Source organism: Seriola lalandi, unplaced genomic scaffold, assembly GCF_002814215.2.
Source record: "Seriola lalandi dorsalis isolate HSWRI2012SDOR001 ecotype SW California unplaced genomic scaffold, Sedor1 jcf7180002054881, whole genome shotgun sequence".
Classification (NCBI taxonomy): Eukaryota; Metazoa; Chordata; class Actinopteri; order Carangiformes; family Carangidae; genus Seriola; species Seriola lalandi.
Genome location: NW_019525434.1, coordinates 667,191 through 675,039, shown reverse-complemented (window position 1 = coordinate 675,039; position 7,849 = coordinate 667,191).

Genomic DNA, 7,849 nt, shown 5'->3' with positions numbered 1-7,849 from the left:
AAGACTGGTTTTGTTTGTGACACCTTAGGGGGTCACATGTCACACGCTGGCCCACACTGGCTGGCCAGTGGGGTCCATGGGGGGGAAGGGTCATCCCCAGGTGTGAACCGTGAGGAACTGTGGGGTGTGAATTCCTTTGTCCAGTGGAGCAAAGAAACATTTGGTCTATTGAATGACTGAGTCCCAACACATGTAAGGAAGGTCCTAACAACATTTCAACATCTAAAAGACGTTTAAACTAAATGTAGCCTGCTACAATTTTTATGTATTTTAACCTGCAAATGACCAAATCAATGATTATGGCTTCCAACATTTTTGTCAGAGCCTTCCATTATATGGATGTAGCTTTTTAGTGAATCTGCTCCTTAGTGTTTCTGAAAACAGCAACAGAGAGCAGAAGGCAGCACAATGGACTAGTCAGCCAGTGAGAGTGCTTATCTCTGAGCTTCACATTCAATGTGTCCGACTGATTCAGCTCTAATCGTTATCATGAATTACATACTATAAATGCATCGGGGGATACATGTAATTATATAATTCTCATGATGAAAATGATAAGTGGTAGTCTGAAAATGGGCAGCGTCTTCTTAGTACAATCGGATTAAACTATTTATAGATCTGCCGGAGGAGGGCTGTCATTGTGATTTTTTTGACAGACGTATCATTGAGTAGCTGTGCCATAGAGCTGGCTACAGTTGAGTATCAGATTCAGTGGACAAGCTGCAGTTTTTTTTTTCCTTTCTGAATTGCAGGTTTTTGGCAGGTGAATTTGTATGAATCATTTCTTACCTTGAGGCAAGAATCCTATTTGAGCCAAATAGACTGTAATGAGTCCTAATATGAATTTACTCCTTAATCTGTAGTGAGGGAGAATATGATGCGCTGAGACAGTCTTGACACAGGACAAACATTTTCTGACTTCACTAAATTTTATTGGCCGTGAATTGATCACAGGCTCGGATGAGTGACCTCGTATCCTTCGAGCGGTGACAGGTAGCTGAAACTGTGTCCTTGTGCCTCCGAATCTGTCTGGCTATAAACAATCACACTTGGCAGCAGCACCGGTCACCCTCTACCCCCATCAACCTCTACTGAGTTTGTCCTGTAACCTGTGCCAGCCATCCAGAGGCAGATCAATGAGAGTTAAGACTTGGCAAGCACTCACAATGTCTCCTCTAAGCTCAGATCAAAGGGCTTTTATCGGGTCAGAATAAAGCATGGGAGTCATCTATGCTGAGGCAAAGGATGGGGATACTAGGTGGCCAACAGCTTCCTTTGTCAGGTTCACATGGATATTTATGGTCTCCTGCACTTTGGCAATAGTGGGAGTTATTGCCAACCGTGTTTGTCTATCTTCAGTCTATTAAAACACCTGGTTAAGGCTAATTAAACGTCATGGTCTTTGTTAAATGATGGCATGCCCCATTTCATGCTTTGTGTCAGTGTGACTTTTCAATATTTAACCAAGAACACACTTGTCTACCTAACGTTAATCAAGTGCTTTGAGTTGCTTACATTACCATAAAAACATTAACAGGTCTGTTTCACTGCTGACATTTTGATATGTATTGATGAGGCAGCATGCACAATACCAGTGACCTGAAACTGAAGCAGCCAAATGGAATTCATCCATCATTTATTTTATCTTATTAATTACACATATGCTTTTCCTACTGCGACATGTCAAAATGCCCTGGCCTGTAGTGTGCCCAAGTGGAGTAGTCGAGCAGACTTGCATGCAGCTGTCTTCTTTGTATCTGGGCTCTTCAGATCAACTAAACGTACTGTTTCACATTTACACTGCTAGCATTAAGTTAGCCCATACTAAATCAAATTCACTGGGACACTAAGATGTCCATGAATACTGGCCGTGAAAGCTACTGTGTCTTCAAGAGTTATGAGACATATGAGTTTTTTATGACTCCTCATAGAGGAGTCTTGAATCTGGCAGGTTTTACAGAGCTGACTACTGAGAGCAATCCAAAGTCACCGTCACACCAATTGGGCTGCTGATTGCTTCATTTAAATGATTAAAACTGGGGCGAATTCCTGGCACCTTCTGGCTCTTCTGTCTCAAGAGGCGGAGGGAAAGATACACAGCCTCAAATCACCCCGAGGCAGGGAGAAGCAAATTAGATATAATATCAGGTGGTGTTTACCAATAATGAATGCACTGCATTCTCTAAAAAATGTAACAGCGTTTTTGGTTTCCTTGAGTACAGATCCTAAAATGTACCCCGGATAATCTCTCTCACCATCTGCTGAGATGATCAAATACATGGTTATGAGGTGTTCTAGTGGTGCACAATCAAACACGTTTTAGAATTAAAGGAATCTTATCAACAAAAAAAGAATCCATGCAAGTAAAATCCTACAATGTTTTAAGGATAAATCAGATGTCAAAATTAATCTTTATTGTTTTGGAAGTCAGTACAGTGTGTGCGCGCGTGTGTAGAAAGAAACTCTGTAAGGAATTGCTAAGGAGTTCTGTGGCCTTTTCATACAGACTGAAGTGATTAACACCATTCTCCCTACTGCCTCTCAAAGCAGCTTTCTTTCTCTCTTCCTCTGTCTCTCTCTGTACTCCAGCCTCTCTGTAGTGCCAAGCCAGCGCCTGGCAGGCTTCTCTGCTCACGGTGCATTAGGATGCAAAGCGCTCCATGTCGAGGGAGAAGGGGAGACTAACAAAAGCGCTTTAGTGTTGCAAAAACAAGCCCATCGGTGCATGCCCGTGAAAAGATCTGTACGTCTGCTCTGACTCCCCTAACTCCCTGCAGCTCTCTGCATCACTCCACCACCCCTCAGAAAAGAGAGGCTCTCAGGAGAGCCACATCCATTTCTTGTCATTCTCATTCCTTCTTTCCTGTCTTTCTCTCCCTTCCCATGCGGCAGGTCCAAATTGCTTTGCTGGAACAACGATCATCCCAGCCGGAATTGAAGTAAAGGTGGACGACTGCACCATCTGCCGCTGCCACAACGGAGATTGGTGGAAGCCGGCGCAGTGCTTGCGGCGGGAGTGCCTCAACGGCCAGTCGTTGTCATAGAGAGACTCCACCGGGGATGGTGGAAAAGCTCAGGCAAGGCCCTGCCTACTGCACCATTTTGTATGATTGACAGGGCAGGAGCACAATTCCTAAGTTACCTGAGACAGCGTAGTATCGAGGAGATGCTCTCACAAGCTTCACACAAACACAAATTTAGCCACTGAGAAGAAGACGGAACTTGTCCCATGGCTGTTTCCACCCTCCAGTTTTAATCGTCCTATATATTTTCAGAAATTGACTTGCTTGACTTGCTGCTCTCACACAAAAAGTTTCTAAGCTCCTGGAACTCTTTCCTAACCAGTGGCAATATTGAATTGCTCATGTTGATTTCTGTATGTATGTCATCTGCTTGTCTGTCTGTCACAATCACGCAGGTGTTGTAAAAAATCCAACAGCAGGAAAAACAAACCGTAAGCACACTTAACAGCGCTTTTTTTGTCATATGAGGTTTGACTCCAGTGAAAGCACTGCAAAGCTGTGTTTGAGTTTCACAATTTCACTCTTAAGAGCTTGTTTACAAAATGCACATCACACATAAATGTTTGTGTCTTCATAAGACTTTTTATCACTATGGCGGGAAATCACCTTTAACACTTAGATGACGCTACTCTCAATTTTATAAACTGCTATAAAACCCCAAGACAGAGATTTTATTGATCATCATACCGTGGTTTTAAGTCACATCTCTATATAATAGCAGCACGGGCAAGGTAAGTTGGTACTGTAGAATTAGCTTTAGGACAGGAAAGACGGCAGGCAGCAACCAAGACAAGTAGTTTTTCAACCACTTATAGGGGTAAATGTAAAATTCTGCAACACTGAATCAAAACTGCAACTTCGTGCAGCCCCTTCCGGCTTATTTGTCGTTATTGTTTTCTCTCAAAGGTCCATATCCTCCAAAATATTCCCACTAACTAACTGCTTGAACTTGTTATCAAAGCAATTAGCGAGCCAAGAGCAGCCTGCTTTAATTTCCCTTAATCAAGAAGTATTCTGTGATAAATCCTCCAGCTGGGTGCTTGGCGCTGCTGCAGCCTGCATGCTGGGCACAGTCAACAAGAACAGGCAAACAAAAGGGGGGAATTTGCACATGTCTTAATGCTTTTAAGTAGCATTCACATGCACATTGTCCACGTGAACATACGCAAGCACCCCATTCATCCACAATCTCACAGGCACATTATGTTGGTCTGCACCCAGTGAAACATTTACACCCATAAGTCTTGTTAAGATACAAAGCGGTTACATTATCCCACTGTTATAGATTATCTAATCAGTTTTCAGTTCCTCCCCTCCGTGATATGTAAGAAAAGCTCATCTTGTGTGGTGTGGCTTAAGGCCAGGGCTATAAGATGGAGACAAGTTAATGTATTGTTTCAGTATTTTACCAGACCACAGTGCTCCTCAAGTGGTTCAGTCGGAAAGAAAAGGCACCCAACCAAGGTCTAAAACATGATGTTTTTGAGATGATAAATACCAGTCATTAATTCAAAGGTGAATTCAAGTAAGCCCATGCCATTCATCACTAGAATTTATTCGATTTCTAGAAAATCCGTTGCTGTTAACCTTTTAGACCCTATTTCTGGGTGGTGATGGATGGGCTGCTTAATAGCAGCTCCCGGCACTCTGTAATGAGACAGAAATGAGCATAGGATAAAGACCGATGACTAAAGACCTATATTACCTTAAAAAGGCGCTAAAACTAATTTTTGGAAGAATCCCACACTCCACAAATTCTGCTGCATGGTCTTAAACTGCAGCACCTGGGTGGTGGAGGAATCGTAGAAGTGAAAGAATGTGGGTGGAGTCCAATCTTAGGTGCAACAATGGAGCCCGAGTCATTTTCATCATTTAGCTACAGTGATTTAGTGTCTTTCAGTGTGAAAAGACAGACCTCATCTATCTGGCTTGAGGTCTGCAGACTCATAAAACCAAACTGACATCTATGGTTTATCAATCACAGCCTCACTGCTCCAGACATTTTGGGATAAATAAAGGAGCTTCATTCATCTTAATCACTTTAAATGTCACATAATTATTCAGCCTATACATGTATCCCCCAAAACATATTGGAATTACTTTACTGGGTAGCATTAGAGAAAAGAGTGAAGTCAGAGTGCCAGGTGACAGGGCTCAGAGGCATTGCTGCCACCACTGATGCCTTATTGCTACTGTTGCAGATAAAATTCACAAAGCATGGCCTTTGGCTTCATGCTGCATGGACAGCCCAGACTGCTTTAAGTGCAACCTTGTTTGCACTCCTCTGTGCAATGGTTTCCTGTCATGTATTTACTAAACTTAGCCATTGTGTTACATTCCAGTAACAGCCAGCAGGGTGAGGAGTACGAGGACAAGGACAGTTCAATCACAGCTACAAATATGGATTTGAATTCACAGATAAAATTTTTTTGATATAAATAAATGGAGAAGCAGCAAAAATGGCAGATAGAGATAACCTAGCAACTTGATCTTTGTGACACTGAAACTCATTGTCCTGTATAATAGTTGTGATACAGCTTTTGTGGTACACTTCATTTGGTGAGCTAACTTGGGGGAGCCATGGCTGCTCATCTCCTTAATTTTATAAGCTGCTTTCATCAACTGGATATGAAGGTAGGAGTGAAGGAGTTGAGGTGGTAGGTGTCAACAGAAAGTCAAACCATCCAGACCAAGATCATGTTCAACCAAGCTGAGCTGTGATTCAGACTGTTAGTGGGAAGAAAAAAAAAACAAAAAAAAAACAGCTGTAATTACCTTTATTGCTCTCATTGAGAATTAAAGAGGATCAGTCTAGATCCATATGGATTAACAAATAATAGATGCCTATGTGTGTCACATGAGAGAATAGGCTGTATTTTAAAAACACAAGAGGTGTTTAAGTGGCACACATGCATATATGCTTCTCAGAGAGAGACTCTGCCTGGGCAAACCAGGGGAAATTACATTTCCTCTTGCAAATACATGAAGCTGGACAGTTTCAAGGACAAATCAGCAGCACAGTTTGTCTTTGTTCATTGTCTGCCAAGAAACTTGAGTCTTTATGTCTGTCTGTGAATGTCTATTCAGATGACCCCATCTGTGCCGTCATCATTCAAACCGCAGGCTTGTACATGGGCATTTTGTAAAGGTAAACCACTCGTTCTTTCCACGAGACACCGACTTACTGTAGCTGGAAACTATGAAAGATTGTTTTTTTTCCCTCCCTTATGTTTTTTTTTCCAACAACAAAACTGTTACATAAAGTGTGCCTGAAAACCAACACAGTACTATCTGGAATAGGAAGAGAGAAACCCTGTTATTATACAATCAGTTGTATTAGTTTCTGGGGCACCAAGGGTCTGTTCATGCGGCACTAAAATGTGTTGTAGTATCATTTCTATAACAAATTTGAAATTTTTAAAATGAAAAGCATCTTTGATTGTATATGAATACATGCTCGCACAGCTTGACCCTAAACTGTTCAAGAGGCAAAGGGTCCAAATTTCAAAAGTTATACAACCCTTGGTGCTCCCCATGTTGTCCATATGTAAATATGCTCAAACATATAATGTGTATTCTGAAATTTGAGGTGGAGTAAAAAAAAAAAAACACGAATAAGAAATGTGTATTATTCATCGAGACAAAAAATATTTTGTTAAATTGACCTGAAAAGAAGTGTGATTCAGCAAAAGTGAGTGTGGATTTCTTAACAACTACTGAAAAATGTGCATTTCTTTACTGTGAAAAGCACAGCATTTCTTGGCAACTGAATGTATGGCAGGGGCAGCATGTGAGATGAAATTTAATTGAAACTTAGAGAATGCTGCTAAGCAACTCTCCTTGAATTCAGCCACAATTTCCACATAATAAAACCGTGCAAGCAACAACAAACAATACTCGACATGAAACTTTACAGCTGACTCGGGACACAGCATATCTCCAGGCGATCTTTACTATAAGCAGAACATTTCCAAATAAATAAAATTACAGTATTTTCCTGACTCACAGCTCTCTGAGAGAAAATAAGAAGATACCAGTGCTTAATGGTTTTGTAATGCTCAGTGAGTTCAAGGGCATTACTCACAGGTTCATTCCTCCATTCTATTTCATTACAAGGCAGTCTGGGCTTCTATCTCATCCGCACTGCTAATTGCCTTCTCCCACCTCCCAGCGTGGACAAGAAAAGGGAAGCAATTTTATGCAGCACATAGCAATCAATAGCAATTAGGTGCATCCCTGACTAATCCCATTGAATCCCATCTTGGGAGATGGCCAGTAAAAGACCTCTTAAAGCACACATACCTGCAGACCAGTGTTAGTGGTGAGGAATACGGACACGCACGCACACATACACACATACACACCCCTAATGGACACAAAAGAAAAGTTTTGCTTCTTTTTCACAGCAAGTGCCAGAGCTGTGACAGAACAATTAATTGCTTTGTTTTTCCTATTCTATACTTTATATTGAATGTCCATTGATCTTTTTAAGGAACACACTCCCTCCATTTGTATCAAACAGGCCTTCTCAATTAGATAATTATCTCTCCCTGGTAAACCCATGCAGGTTATGGAATGCTATTCTACACTAAAACTACTCATTAAATTTTGCAGCAGACAACAAATTAATTTGAGTGGGACACCCAAACGACACATACAAAATGCTGAATTAACACGAAATTTGTGCAATAGTGGAAAGTGCCTCAAATGTGTTTAAAGAGGCTAATTGTAAGCTTTGATACTGCTACATTGCCAATGTTGGCATTAACAGCTGTTTACTTACCAGTCTAGTAGAAACGTCATTTTAAGTCATTTTCCAGTCTGTC